A 15,834-nucleotide genomic window follows, 5' to 3' on the forward strand; every position below is an offset into this window, starting at 1 on the left:
TAATTTTTCCTACAATTCATACAACCCCTCCACAAGAGTACTATAATTGTATAGCTAAATTATTGAGGTTTTATTCAAATAAAGAACATAAAAATCAGACATTTAATATTTTTCAGACTAATTCAGATCAGTTTTATTCATTTACAACAAATAAATGTGACAACAAGCTACAAGAACCAATTGTATATTGTAATTAGAATGAATGGTGTCTTTCCTCAGAACAGTAATTAAAAGTAGAGAAAAAAAAATTTTAATATCCAAAAGAACAACTTTCTATTAACAGTTAAGGCAGTCAAATTTGCTTCAATCATTTATTCCACTTTAATACAAAGAAACCTTACTTACCTCTGCTTTATTGTGCAAGTAAAGATTAAATATTAGCATTCAGTGAGATCTGCCTCAGATTAAGTCCATCTAAGAACCCAATGAGCAATTATTAACTCACAAATTACTGTTCTAGTATTATGTAGGTTTCTAATTAGATATATGCCAAATAATTAAATTAACCCTTTAAATAAGAAAGTATGTTAAAAATGTTTGGTCAATTTAAATGCTGAACGAGCAATGGAATGCAAAGTAGAACTCCAACAGCTTAGTAGGAAATTAAATTCTATAAAATAGCAAAACAATGGAAATAAAATATGAATACTTTCTGAACCTGTTTTTCACCCTTCATTTCATTTGGTTTTCCTAAGTGTCAGACATAATGACAAAGGAAAATAAGGAGCACAGGATAGATTGAACACATGTATCACTTAATCTACTCCCGAATGCAACCATCACAGATCATGTTTTTTTCTGATTCAAATTGCTATTGATTTTTGTTATATATCTTACCTGACATGTTTGGTTGCAATATTTTTTTCATTTGATTTAGAGAAAAACAACTTTAGAAACTATTTAGAAACTGCAATTGGTGCACATTTTTCAGACTTCAGTGTTTTACACTTAAATCAATTACACTGACTTCCAACTTGTTTAAAGGCTAATTCGTAAGGATGGTGTTTACCTGTATCTTAGGGCCACTAATATTTGAAAGAATAACTCCTCCCTGACTGCATCTGAAGTGAGGTTTTAAAAGTTTTAATTACCATAAAAAAATTAAAAGGTCTGGTTGATGGAAACCTGAATTGTTTTCCACAGCAGCACTGCAGTACTATACGCCCTAACCAAACCCCAAAATCTATCTCATGGGTGTCCAACCTTTTGGCTTGCTTTGGCTGCATTGAATGAAGAGGAATGATCTTGGGCCACATATACAGGTAATCCTTGACTTATGACCACAATTGAGCCCAACATTTCTATTGCTAAGTAAGACATTTATTACGTGAATTTTGCCCCATTTTACGATCTTTCTTGCCACATTTGTTAAGTGAATCATTTCACTTGTTAATTTAGTAACAGGGTTGTTAAGTGAATCTGGCTTCCTCATTGACTTTGCTTGCCAGAAGGTCACAAAAGGGGATCACATGACCCTGGGATACTGCAAAGGTCATAAATATAAGACAGTTGCCAAGCCTTTGAATTTTGATCACATGACCACGGGGATGCCGCAATGGTCATAAGTAGTCATAAGTCACAAGTCACTTTTTTCAGTGCCACTGTAACTTTGAACAGTCGCTAAATGAACTGTTTTAAGACAAGGGCTACCAGTAAAATATATAATATTATAATATTAATGTATATAAATCACATGATGTTAAAAGTTTACCATCTTGTGAGGGCCACTTTACTAGTTGCCTAGGGCCAAATGTAGCCAATGGGCCGCAACTTAGACATACCTACTCTAGATAGTTCACAATAAAAATTCATAAAACAAATCCAGCAACTTTCTCCCAAAACTCAGAATCAGCCTTATACTGTAATATAACCCTTAAAAAACTACATGAGTAACAGTAGAATCCAACCTAGCCCATTGTAACACAAAAAGGCACAATATTGTTGTCTCCAAATGACCAGCAGAAAATAATTTTAACACCTTCCCAAATGGGGGGGTGGGGGTGGGTGGAGAAATGTCACCTTAACTTTGGTGGTATATGGAAGAAAAAGAGTTCTACAGAATTGGGGCAGCCACTAAGGACAACTGATCCCTATTTCCCAAACCTTGGAGACAAGAAATTAAAAGCATCTCCCACTAATAGGAGTATGATGGGCAGACTTAACTCAAAACCTTATTAGGATTTTACAATTTACAGTCCTGTGAATCTACTTAGAAACCTACTGGTAACTGATGAGCCACACACAATATTTGAATTACATTGCTCTCAGATGCAAGCAGGTGGGTGCTGTACTGTGGGCCATTTGCCATTTCCAAGTATTTTTCAAAGGCTGTGGTGGAATTCTTTCAGAAAGGTGGGCAGTGAAAACACTGGATGCCTTTGAATTTGAAAGCAAAGATAACTGACTGGTTTTATTCCTCTCGTTTTACTCCATTGTACTATTTATGTTTTACATAAAAGCCCTGGGGGCTGAAAGGCAAAAACGGAAGCAGTATGCTCCGTCCCATAATTGAGTAGACCAGGTTGCCCTAATAGACCGGACTCCCACCAGAGAAAAAAACACTCCACTGTACACTTTTAACATTTTTGCTTTCCAGTCTACTTAGAAGTTCATGGGGATATCTATATAATTAAATAATTTTCCTAGTATCCTATATGAGCCCTAGACTCCACCCACCACAAATGGACAACTTCAGATTTTAAAACACTTTTTAAAAAATACAATAACCTGGTTAGTATCTTCATTTTGACAAATTTATCCTTACCAGGAAAATTTAAGCATTTATGAGCTTCAAGTTAATCCTATTTTTTTAAAAAAAAAATAGTTTTAACTCGTCAGTTAAGAGCGTTCTGTAGTATGATAGATTCTATGATAGATTCAGTCAGCCATATACTTTTGTTTTGTTTGTATTTAATGTTTTATCTTTTTTATAAGTTTCTTTTTTTAGATTTAAACATCTGCTTTTTAAAATGTTTTTAACTTTGTGTATTTTATATTTTTTACCTTTTAAAATTATTTATATCCCACCCTTCTTATATTAGTCTAGGACTGTAATAAAAATTTGATTTACTGATCTGTGAGTTGCATGTTCATGAAGGTTAATTATGCAGTTATATATGAATTACCCAGACGCAGTCTTTTAAGTATAGAGCTTTCTTTAAAAAAAAAAAAAGATAAAAGAGTCACTGAATGAAGGATAGACCTGAAAGAGAAGGAAGTGGGGGGAGAGAACAGAAATATTTCCCACAATCTGCATCATAAGACTTCCAACAGCCTGAATCATAAGACTTTGCTTTGCAGATCAAAAGCTTCACTTATATTTAAATACTGAATATAGTCTGCTCTTTATATCTCTGAAGATGTTTCACTTCTCACCCAAGCTTCTTCAGTTCTGAAAGTGCTTTTTCAAGAGTCAACTGTACTTTCTGGTTTTGTTTATTTGAAAATGTTTCACTTCTCATCCAAGCTTCTTCAGTTCTGAAGAAAGGTCTTCAAAACAAAACAAAACCAGAAAGTCCAATTGCCTCTTGAAAAAGCATTTTTGGGACAACCATGACCTGGATGACCAAGAATCTCCATAGATACTCTGCTCTTTATACATATATTTTATTTTATCCTGAAACAATCATATTTTATTTTTGCTACCTTCATCAAATTACCTTACTTTACCTTTTGTTGTTGACATATTATGAAACACTATTACCACATATATATTTTTAGACCCTACAGAATAGTAGTGTGCAGTTATTTGGCCCGATTCCTCCTCCCAAAATTTTAAACCTTCAGTAAAGAGCATCTTGCAGGTAGCGCTGCTGATTATGAAACGCCAGCAAAACCCACCACTTTGCTCCTAAAGTGGCCTAGGTAGGGGAACAATCCACATCGCTTTAAAAACAAAAACAAAAACCAATCCACCTGGCATCTGTTTTAGGGGAGGATGTTCAATTCATCCGCCTAGTTAAAAGACAGAGATGAAATGCTCCAGGCTGAAAAGCATTGCTTCCAATGATATTCGGCTCCAGATCAGATAGGGCTTCCCACCCTCCCCCAGCCACTTTTCTTTTTGCAGGGATCAAATAAACAAAAGGAGCCTCCAGCCTCCGACAGATGCATCCCCGGGTGCTGGATGCTCTTTATTTTCATCGGACCGCTATCTCTTTGGGGCAAGGGTTGCTTTTTTTTGCAGCGTGGGGAGGAACAACAAACAGCGCCCGTCGCCTTGGCGGCGGCGGCTGCTGCTACTACTGCTGCCGCCCTTACCCCGCAGAGGTCCAGCAAGGCCTCGGCGAAATGCCACGTCCGGTCAGGGATGCTTTCTTTCACTTTCCCCTCCACAGGACTGCGCTAAGCAGCGGCTCATTCCCGCCTCCGCCGCGCCAGCGTCAGGCGAAGCAAATTAAAGGCGGCCCACCTCTCCCTCTCTCTCTCTCTCTCTCTCTCTCCCCCTCCTCCCCACATTTCCCTTTTACCTTTCTTTAACGCGCCTCGCTTCCCTCCCCAAACCTCGGGAGGCAGCCTGTCCTCGCGGCCTGTGGAGGAAGAGGCCTCAAGGCGGCGGCAGGAAGGGGGGGGGAAATATGGCTCGGCCTCTGCAGCCTCTCGAGGGAGGCGCGTGTGTCTGTGTGTGTCGGCGCTGTGAGGAGAACCCGGCTGCGAAGCGATCGGCCCCTTTCCTTCCGCTGCCACTGCCGCCTCTGCCTCTTCTATTCTCTCTAACAGCGGGGAAGAAAAGGCAGTTTGCTTCGCCGGGCGTTTCTCCCCGTTTCCATTCCAAAGTCAGCCGCAGCCGCCACCTCCCATCTGCTGTTGGGAAGGCGACGCTTGTGGCGTCCTTAGATTAGCCACTTCTTCGAGGCTCTGGGTGAGCCGTGGTTTGGCTTCGGTAAAACTGAGCCCGTTTAACCCTTTCTTGGTGTGTGCACTTTTGTCATCTTCAATTACAAACAAAACGAATAAAATACACATTTCCTCCAACAGTGAAAGGGAGAGAGAGTTGAAGCCAGCGCTTTGAATTGCATCATTTGCGGCGAATTTTATATCCCTCTTCTAAACTCAAGTTTAAAACTCTGGTCTCTCAAAGGACTGATTTCTCCAGATCTAAAACTTGGATGTCTGCAGCAGCCTGTCTGGAATAGATTTTTTTTTTTTTTTAAATGAAAGTGGCAATTTAATGTTGAAAGCCGCCTGGAGTCTGGAGAAAGATAGTCAGCATAGAAATTTAACAAATAAATAAATATTCTTCAATCTGCTGTTCTCCAGATGAATTCAACTTGTTTTTATATGTACTTTGTTTCATATTGTTTGGCTTATCATTAATATTGTCAAACTACATATTTGCTCTGTTTTTATAACTGACTGTACTCCACCCTTCTAATCATAATATTGGACCATAATAAAGATAACTTCAATTTGATATGCGGGTTAGAATATAACATAAATGTATGCTCTTTTCAGAATGACCCTGTTGAACTCATACAATCCTTAAACTCATCTTCCACTTTTAGCTTAATGTCCTGTGGATACCAGATTGCTACCATTGTACAGAGGAGAATCTGCTCCAGATACCCTACACATTTTTATGCTTATGTTTAAACAGAATAAGATGTTTTTGTTGTTATCTTGATTGTTTAATTTCTATATTATATATGATATTTTTGTTTCTTATTTTATCTTAGAGTAAAAGTTTATTATATATTTGTACCTGTACTCAAGAAAGTTGGAAGGCAACCCTTTTTTCTGATCATTTTTCTGACATTTTTCTCCCTTTTTTATTACCCCCCTCAAATTTCCCCCCTTTTGTTATTTTGTATTTTATATCTTTTTGAAATTTAACAGTCAATTAAAAATATTAACACAATGTATAATAACACACAATGTATGTTCTATTTGTACATACAAATAGAATTAGCCTGAAATAGGCTGCTTGTGTTGTGTTCTAGTTGTCAAAGGCAGATAAAGAATAATTAGGTTAATATTAAAAAGATAAATTATTTTACAACTCTGCTTATATTCCATTTCTAATAATTGAATAATGATACTGATAAAGGGTGCTCTATTATTTGGAGGCATACAATAATGAGTCTAGGAATAACAGAATAACAAAATAACAGAGTTGAAAGGGAGTTTGGAGGTCTTCTAGTCCAACCCCCTGCTCAGGCAAGAAGCCTTATACCTGGTTGTCCAATTGCTTCTTTAAAACTTTAAAACAAAAATTGGAACATTCAGAACATCTGGAGGCAAATTGTTCCACTGATTAATTGGAACTGTCAGGAAATTTCTTCTTAGTTCTAAATTGCTTCTCTCCTTGATTAGTTTCCATCCATTGCTTCTTGTCCTGCCTTCAGATGCTTTGGAGAATAGCTTGACTCCCTCTTCTTTGTGTCAACTAGCACAGCTATCATGTCACCCCTGGTTCTTCTCTTCCTTAAACTAGACATACCCAATTCCAGCAACCATTCTTTATATGTTTTAACCTTCAGTCTCCTAATCATCTTTGTTGCTCTTCTCTGCACTCTTTCTAGAGTCTCAACATCTTTTTTACATCATGGCGACCAAAACTGGATGCGGTATTCCAAGTGTGGTCTTACCAAGGCATTATAAATCATATTTCATGTGATTTTGATTCTATCCCTCTGTTAATGCAGTATAGAATTGTCTGTTGGCCTTTTTGGCAGCTGCACACACTGCTGGCTCATATTTAAGTGATTGTCCACTAGGACTCCAAAATCCCTCTCATAATTACTACTATTGAGCCAGGTACCACCTATACTATACCTGGGTATTTGGAAGGCATATATATCTCATGGTTTGCTGAAGGCATGGTATAGAATGGTTTTGGTTTAATAATTGTTTATTTATTATGTGCTATCAAGTCTGTAGTGACTCTTAGGTGGCTAAACCTCCAGATGTTTTAGATTTTTAAAAATCTTTAAATCAGACTTTTTAGATCTTCAACAGAGCACTCATCACTGTTGCAATTGAGCCCATTCACTTTTCTGCTGCTCATTTTTTTTTACTTCTTTGGCAACAATATAGATTTCTCTAGAGACCTAGGTGTTCACATGTAGGTAGCTCTTGACTTAAAATCATTCATTTACTGACTGTTCAAGGTTACAATAGCACTGAAAATAGGAACTTACAACTAACTTAACAGCCCTCTAGCTGTATGTTCCATTTGTGGGTTTCATCCCACCAAGTTTCTGTAATGGCAACAATATCGTATCATTAATTCTAAATAACCTGTTCATTTTTTTTGCTGTAATAGTTGACCATTTATACCTCCTTGTGCCAATAATATAGTCAATTTTATTTCTGTGTACTCCATCTAGCAATGTCCATGCATATAAATGTTACTTTGTCCTCCTCAAATCTTGCTGTGTTCCCTTATGGTGGCAGGTTTCCCCTGGGAGAAGGAATGAGCAAAGAATACCAAGGGTATATACACCAAGCATATATATTCCTATGTATTAAGAGGAATCAGGAACCAGTTTGGGGCAGCAGCAATATAAGGAGATACTGTAAGCAGCTGATCATTTTAGTAACACTGGCAAAGGAATTATTTCATACTGCACTTTGGAAGAGAATGATAAATTCTCCTTTATTTTACCAGAAGGAAGCCAGTTTGGTGTAGTGGGTAAGGCACCAGGCTAGAAATCCTGCACTGTGATTGTAATCTTGTCTTAAGCCAAAACCAGTTGGATGACACCTAAGGCAAGGTGTCATCCACCTTACCTAAGACCCACTCTTTCAGCCCTAAGCAGGAGGCAGTGGCAAACCACTTCTGAAAAATCTTGCCAAGAAAACCATAGGGAATAATCCTGGAAGTTGCCAGGACCAAAAAGTGACTAGAAAGCATACACACACACACACACACACACACACACACACACACACACACACACACATTTTACCAGAGACAAGATAAAGGTGTATTTAAAGAGAGAGGAAAGTTCTACTGATGAATGAGTGGTATGGCCTTGTTGACATTCCAGATTCTTGAAAGAGAAAATACCTAGTAAATATTAACTCAAGGTATGTACGCGCAAACAATTTGATTAATGATGCAATGTATACTTAGTCAAAAGGTCAGCCAGTGAATTAAAGTACATGTGCCCAAAGAACACTCTAGATGCTACAGTAGATTGCAAATGAACATTGACTTATTAGATTCCATTTCATGCTATATTCGGAGCAATTGAATCATTACTTAGAGTGCAAGCGTATTTATGCATATATAATTTTCACTTGCTAATTTCTCTATATAGGCCAGTTTGATGTAATGGTTAAAAGTACCAAGCTAGAAACTGGGAGACTGTAAATTCTAGTCCTGTTTTTAGCATAAAGCCAATTGGGTGACCTTGGGCCAGTCCCTCTCTCTCTAAGAAGGAGGCAAGAGCAAACAAATTCCAAAATTTTTTCCAAGGAAACTGCAGGTTCTGGTTCTGCCAGTCGCCAGGAGTCAAAAATTGACTTGAAGGCACAATAACAACATCAAAAAGAATCCCAAAAATCTTTTTCTCATCCTTTTTTTGAAGGCAGATAAAATAAATAACTAAAATACCAGTGATTTCTATCGTCTTGTACTACAGGTATCATATTATTGTATAGGTTATGAATAGAGATGCTAGGAGCATATTTGGAAGGCTACAGATTCCTTCACAGAGGGCTACAGATTCCTAGATATACAATCTATACATTAATTAGAGAGCCTGTGAAAATACTAAAATAATAATAAACTCTGGAATTTAATCTTTTTTTAAAAAAAAAGTTGACTTCATTATCATAATCTCTATTAGGCCTCCAATTTCTCTGCTTTACTTGCTCATAATTACTGGAGATAAGCAATAGTAGTATATATTACAGTAAATGTCAGCCATCTCAACTTAGTCAGTTAGTAAAGAAAAACTCCTAGCCCATGTTTAGCCAAGAATATACCTTACTAGCGCCAAAGTGGTTACAGCAGAAGCAAAGCTGGATCTGAAACCTTCTCAAATTCTCAAAATTTCAAATAGGTCTCTGAATTCAAAGTCCTTTTGAATTCAGACTTATTTCCAAGAAAGCAGATATAAAATTGTCTAAGAATACAATCTCTCCTGAAATTGACACATTGAATATCTATATACTAATAAAACTCTCCTGCCTCTAACCTTTAACTAGGTGACAGAATGCATCATAGGGCAACCATTTTTGAACCAAAGTACCTAAAATGGGCTAGCCAACAGAATGCGTCCAAAATCTAGGATCCCTGATACCCATGGGATTGAAATTTGGCAAATTTGTGGTTGCTTCAGTGCTGCTGCATTGCTACATTGCCAACCAGAATTTCAATAGACTAGTCTCACCCTGGTCTTCTGGAGACCACATAAACCAGCGTCTCCTTTGGCCACTGGAGATCAGGTAGATCCCCTTTCTAGCCCTCTGGAGGCCAGGTAGACCAGCAATTAATTTTCCTAAGGGGCCACATGAGAAACATGAAACAGGGACTATTGTGGAGGGTCTCTGCCGCACCACTGATTTTGACATTGCCCCGCCTCTCTACCAATGCCCCGCCCCCACCACTGACATCCCACCCAACACTGCTGATGCCCCGCCTCCCCACTGCCGAATCTGCCAATACTGTGGGATGGACTAGAATTGCCCACAGGCTGGATATAGCCTACAGCAGGGGTGAAATCCAGCAGGTTCTGGAGAACCGGTAGTGGAAATTTTGAGTAGTTGTGTAGTTCGGAGAACCGGCAAATACTGGCACCGGTAGAGCCCTGGTGGCACAGCAGACTAAAGCACTGTTATTAACATCAGCTGCCTGCAATTACTGCAAGTTCAAATCTCACCAGGCTCAAGGTTGACTCAGCCTTCCATCCTTTATAAGGTAGGCAAAATGAGGACCCGGATTGTGGGGGCAATAAACTGACTTTGTATACATATACAAAAGTATGAAGGCTATTGCTTAACGCATTGTAAGTCGCCCTGAGTCTCCGGAGAAGGCAGCATATAAATTAAATAAAAAAAAACCCACCTCTATCTGTCCCCAGAGTGGAGTGGGAATGGAGATTTTGCAATATCCTTCCCCCAGGTGTAGGGAGGGAATGGGGATTTTGCAGTATTCTCCCCTGGAGTGGGGTGGGAATGGAGATTTTGCAGTATCCTTCCCCTGCCACCACCACCAAGCCACACCACGCCCACCACGCCATGCCCAGACAACAGATAGCAAAAAAAATTGGATTTCACCGCTGGCCCACAGGCCATAAAATGCCCAGGACTGAGGTAGATTGTCCCATCATTGGCTACCCGAGGGCAGTCAGCTAGCAGGAAGTTGGAAGGCACTCCCACTTCCAATGCATTTTTTCCATTGGTCATTCTTTTTCTCTGTTTAGGTAAGGAAATATTTCTGAAACAATGACCCAACAAGACAGGTTGTATAGGAATCTTTAAAATCAGGCTAAGAATAACATAGTTTGCATAAAAACTAACTTCCAATATATCAAGAGATTTACATGTGATGTTCTGATGGTTTTGTATTTACTATTAAAAGCATGCATACAAAGGAGTTCATTGTTAGATGGAGGAAGAACTGTAGGCATGTTTAGAGAGGGTGGTTTAATCTTCTCCCTTATTTTTTCAAGTTTCTACATTTCATGGAGTGAAAAACACATAGTACAGTATGAGAGTGTTATTAACTTTTACTAACATACAGTGCGGCTGTTTTTCAATCTTTGAGTACGGATTTTTAAAAATTTATTCATTACATGTACAATCAATATGCTGATAGATAAAACATTTTTCTTTCTTTCTCTCCCTTCGCCCAGATTATATGAATGAATTTTAAGTTACATAGTGTTTAAATATTTAAATTGTAAAGACAATTTAAGAAAACCAGATAGAATTTACTTTGTTCAAGTTTCAGGAAAAAAAATTGGCATGAGAAATATTTGATCCATAGACTAGTAAATGTACTGTAGTCTAGCCAAGTAATCTAATAATCTTAGATGTGTATTCTGCAAATTGAGATTCATCATACAGAAAGAGGAAAGGCACCTGGCATCTTGAAACTTTTACTGGTATTAACAATTTCTTAAAATAAATGTAATGCAAGTGTAAATTTGAATAACAGCTCAAATTCAGAAAGCATATCATGGTTTTTTCTATGATACTAAAACCAATTTATGTTACTCTAGATATATAGGTGGACCTTGTACATTGAATAAACCAAACTCAGTTATAATGTTGTTCAATATTTTTAATCTGGTAAAGAAATAGGAAGCAAATGGTAAGCTAATGAGGATTCCCCCCACCCTTTTCACCACACATTTTTAAAATCAATCGTGATGTAATGTCTCATGAGATATAAAGCACTTCTATTCCTAATGTTTTCTGAAACTCTGGAATGAAACCCTTGTTTAATTCCCTTTTTGTATATTATATCTGTATGAATAATATCAGTGCAATCCTCTTTGTAAAAGGCAAAAAAGGTCCCTTTGTATGTTCTTCAATGGTACAAAGCTGTCCTACAATAGTCTCTCAGTATTGCATTTTTGATGATGCTTCCTCTTATTCATCATATGCTTTTACATCAAGAGCAAAACGAGTCTGGGGTCAGATTTCTAGATTTTGCTATCCAAGCCCCATAGTGATCAATCTCCAAACCGTGAATCCTGATTTTCCCTCCACACATATTGCCAGCCCACTACTATTCAAAAAGTCACCCCCCAAAAAAGCAGGGCAGGGTTGACAACGAAGACAGCAAATGTTATGTCATTAGTGGATAGCACTTCAACTCAATAGTGAGGAAAGGCCATCAATCTTTCCTTATTAGCCTGCCAAGACTGGGCAGAGAGATGCTGCCAAGGAAACATGGCATAGTTAAGAGACAAAGGATAGTTACTAGGGCTGTAAAGGAGATGGGGATTGAGAATTGTATTTTGATAGTTGCAAGATTTATTTATTTATTTATTGGTTCGATTTATATGCCGCCCTTTTCCGGAGACTCAGGGTGGCTTACAATGCGTTAAGCAATAGCCTTCATACTTTTGTATATACCAGTTTAGTAGGGCTTTGCCCCCCCCCCAAGCGATGTTCTTTTTTATACAAAGTCAGCTGATTGCCCCCACAAACTGGGTCCTCATTTTACCTACCTTCGAAAGGATGGAAGGCTGAGTCAACCTTGAGCCTGGTGAGATTTGAACTTGCAATAATTGCAGGCAGCTGGTGTTATCTTAACAGTGCTTTAGTCTGCTGCGCCACCAAGGCTCTTGATGCTGGCCTTGTGGTAGGAACAGATAGGAACTACAGCCGCAACCAGATGAGCTATCTCTATGTTATTGTAAAAACTACACTGGATATTTCCAGCCTCTGCAGCTTGAGAAACTAGGGGAGTCTCTTCTGAGTATCTTGTCTCAAACACTATCTGTGTACAACACACAGCTGTGTGCTGTCTCTTGTCTGGCCATTCTCTTAGCCACATCTCTTTGCTGAGGCTCCTAAGGTCTTTTTCACATATAATTACACCTGCCATGTCTGAATATATAAAAATTATACACAACATTCTTTCACAAGGTTATTCCTAATAACCTACTTCAGCAAATATTCCACAACCTAGACTCTTCTATAATTAGGAGGGAATTATACAACCATATCCATATATAACTATCTTCAACAGCTTTTTTATGACACCCTCTGTTATGGTTTAATCAATGCTGTTTATTACTCTCCTCCAAGGACAGGAGAGAGAAAAATTGGCTTTATGTCTCAGGAGGATCAGTTAATAATTAATGGAAAATTTGGTGTCTACATGCACTTCCTACATGGGAAGAAAGATGTCTATGTATGAAAAAATACACATAGGATGCTTCCACTGGGATGATGCCGATATATAGCCAATATAACACCCCCAAGGGTAGATCTGACTTTTAACCAATTAAGAGCACAGAAGCCTACAGTATGTCTGTACCATCCCAGTACAGTGTTGCAAATAGTGTTACAAATAATTCAAACAACAACTTGTAAGACACCGCATTTTGTTTGTATTGCCACATATGATATAGTTGTCATACAACAAGAATTGCCAATTTTCATTATAACTTTGCCTTGAGTTTGTATCTGTATTAAAATACCAGAGGAAGAATTTGATACCTACAGCTGAAACAAAGACAGCTGTTGTTAGAGCTTAAATTGGTCTCATTAAGACCACAATGAACTACATTAATTAAAGAAAAAAAAAAGTTCTCAGTGTTTGCAGAATGCTTTGCATTCACAAGTGAGGAGCTAAAGAAAACTTCCATGTATTGGGATTTTGGAAGTTATTTATATTGCAGAGAAAATAAGTTAAGATAAACTGGTTTTCCTTTATCTTCTTTCTCGAAAGTCATTCAAATTGTCACATTCTTCAAAATCTTAATCCTTAAAAATCTATTTTCACAAATCTTTATTTATTGAGCCCGGTTCATACAACAGGCTAAGCCATCACTTATTAAATGAATCACAAATCACAGTGGTTGCTTTCAGATTAAACTCTAAGCAAAGTCAACACATTTTAGCTTTGCATGATATCTGTGTCTCAAAGATGTACATATAATTGTAACATTGACATTTCTACCATTCCACCTCTCATTTTCCTAGCTGGCAAACATTAACCAAACACCTACACTTTTTATCCAAAGTATTTGCAGTAAATATCAATCACAACTCCCTAAACAATCTAAAGAGAATAGGTAAAAACAGAGACAATACAGATAGTCCTCAATTTACAACAGTTCATTTAGTGACCATTCAAAGTTACAACAGCATTGAAAAAGAGTTACTTATGACCATTTTTCACGTGACCGTTGCAGCATCCTCATGATCACAAGATCAAACTTCAGATGCTTGGCAACTGACTCATATTGATGATGTTTACAGAGTTTCAGGCACAGGGGTGGGTTCTACTTGCCTTTACTACCGGTTCGCATTGTGCCTGCGCGTACAGATCACTTGCAGATCCGCCTGCGCAAATCACTTATGATGATGTCAGGGTCAGTGGGCAGAGCCTCCCGCCGGTTTTACTGCCGGTTCTATAGAACCGGTCTGAAACAGGGGCAACCCACCATTGGTTCCAGGTCATGGGATCACTTTTTGCAATCTTCTGACAAGCAAAGTCAATGGGGAAGCAAGTTCACTTAACAACCTTGTTACTAATTTAACAACTGCAGTGTTTCACTTAGTAAATGTGGCAAGAAAAGTCATAAAATGGGGCAAAACTTTCTTAACAAATGTTTCACTTAATAAAAATTTTGGGCACAATTGTGGCCGTAAGTCGAGGACTATCTGTACAATACTGCTTGTAAATATGTTGCATCTGCTTATCAGAAAAACACTGGATCATAGTGTAGCCATTACTGGTTTCTTAACTAGTATATAGAGTACATTTAGCACTACTGATTTGTGCATTTGCAGGCCATCTTTAGGTGTATATCTAAACATCTAATGCACTTAATGGTCTGTAAGCAATCCAGCATGACAGCTTCAAGTAGTTAAATGGACTTAAAGGATGGAAAGAAAGATTTGCCAGTCAAAGCAAAAGAAACTGGGGTTTGAAGAGAGAAGAGATTCTGTGTTTTGTGCAAAGGTTTGACTCTTTATGATGTACAGTAGGAAAGATTAGACTGATTGCTGGGCTGAAATTTAATTCCAATGATGACTGTCCATCACTGTTATTGGTGAAAGACTCCAGTGAAGAAGCAAAGATGGGAAATAATTACATTTTGTGGAACCAGCAGTGGCTGTGTCTCATCCCGCCATCCTCTGTCTCCAAGGAGAAGCAATGCCCTCCTGTTCAGAAATGAATCCCAGAATTTGATTTCACTTAGAATTGCGCTGTAAGATTTATAAAGGATAGAAATTATTATTCAATTATTTTTCAAGCGAGACACTACCATCCTATATCTTCTACTTAGCAAATTCTCAAAAAAGCACAACAAAGAATGTTCTTTCTGCATCAAGTCAGGAAGCTCAAACTGCCCAAGGAACTGCTGATACAGTTCTACAGAGGAATTATTGAGTCTGTCACCTGCACCTCTACAACTGTCTGGTTTGGTTCTGCAACCCAACAAGACTGACACAGACTTCAGAGGATAATTAGAACTGCAGAAAAAACAATTACCACCAACCTTCCTTCCATTGAGGACCTGTATACTGCACGAGTCAAAAAGAAGGCTGTGAAAATATTTACAGACACCCTCGCATCCTGGACCCTAAATTTTTTTAACTCCTACCCTCAAAACAACGCTATAATAATAATAATAATAATAATAATTTTATTTCTATACCGCCCTTCTCCCGAAGGACTCAGGGCGGTGTACAGCCTATTTAAAAACACAAACAAAACAATGATATAAAATTTAAAATAATTAAATAAATGGCTCAAATTTAAAACCCCAATAAATTTAAATACCCCAATTTAAAACTATTGTATTGATAGTCCGGCCTGGCGGAACAACAGGGTCTTCAATGCGCAGCGAAACACCCGGAGGTCAGATATCTTACGAATTTCCGGGGGCAGTTCATTCCACAGGGCTGGGGCTCCCACAGAGAAGGCCCTCCCCCTGGGCGTCGCCAGCCGACATAACTTGGCTGATGGCACCCTGAGGAGACCCTCTCTGTGGGAACGAACTGGTCGGTGGGAGGCTATTGGTGGCAGAAGACGGTCTCGGAGGTACCCGGGTCCTATGCCATGGAGCGCTTTAAAGGTGGTAACCAACACCTTGAATCGCACCCGGAAGACCACCGGGAGCCAGTGCAGCTCGCGCAGGAGGGGTGTCACATGGGCATAACGGGTTGCGCCCATAACCACCCGCGCGGCCG

The 15,834-nt window shown here is 38.5% G+C and overlaps 1 protein-coding gene across 2 annotated transcripts in view; it reads right to left on the minus strand.

Annotated features, from left to right (window-relative positions):
• Positions 1–15,834, minus strand: part of GNE (glucosamine (UDP-N-acetyl)-2-epimerase/N-acetylmannosamine kinase) — a 56,702-nt gene that overhangs the window by 25,203 nt on the left and 15,665 nt on the right. The window contains exon 1 of one of the 2 annotated variants that reach the window (XM_070938522.1): positions 4,470–4,680. The exons of the other annotated variant lie outside the window; for it this stretch is intronic. The gene's annotated coding sequence lies outside the window, so the exon portion shown is untranslated. Of the gene's footprint in view, positions 1–4,469; positions 4,681–15,834 lie in introns of those variants that run through there. 2 annotated transcript variants of the gene reach the window in all.

Source organism: Pituophis catenifer, unplaced genomic scaffold (genome assembly GCF_029215685.1).
Source record: "Pituophis catenifer annectens isolate HBS135680 unplaced genomic scaffold, rPitCat1.0.hap2 SCAF_2, whole genome shotgun sequence".
Classification (NCBI taxonomy): Eukaryota; Metazoa; Chordata; class Lepidosauria; order Squamata; family Colubridae; genus Pituophis; species Pituophis catenifer.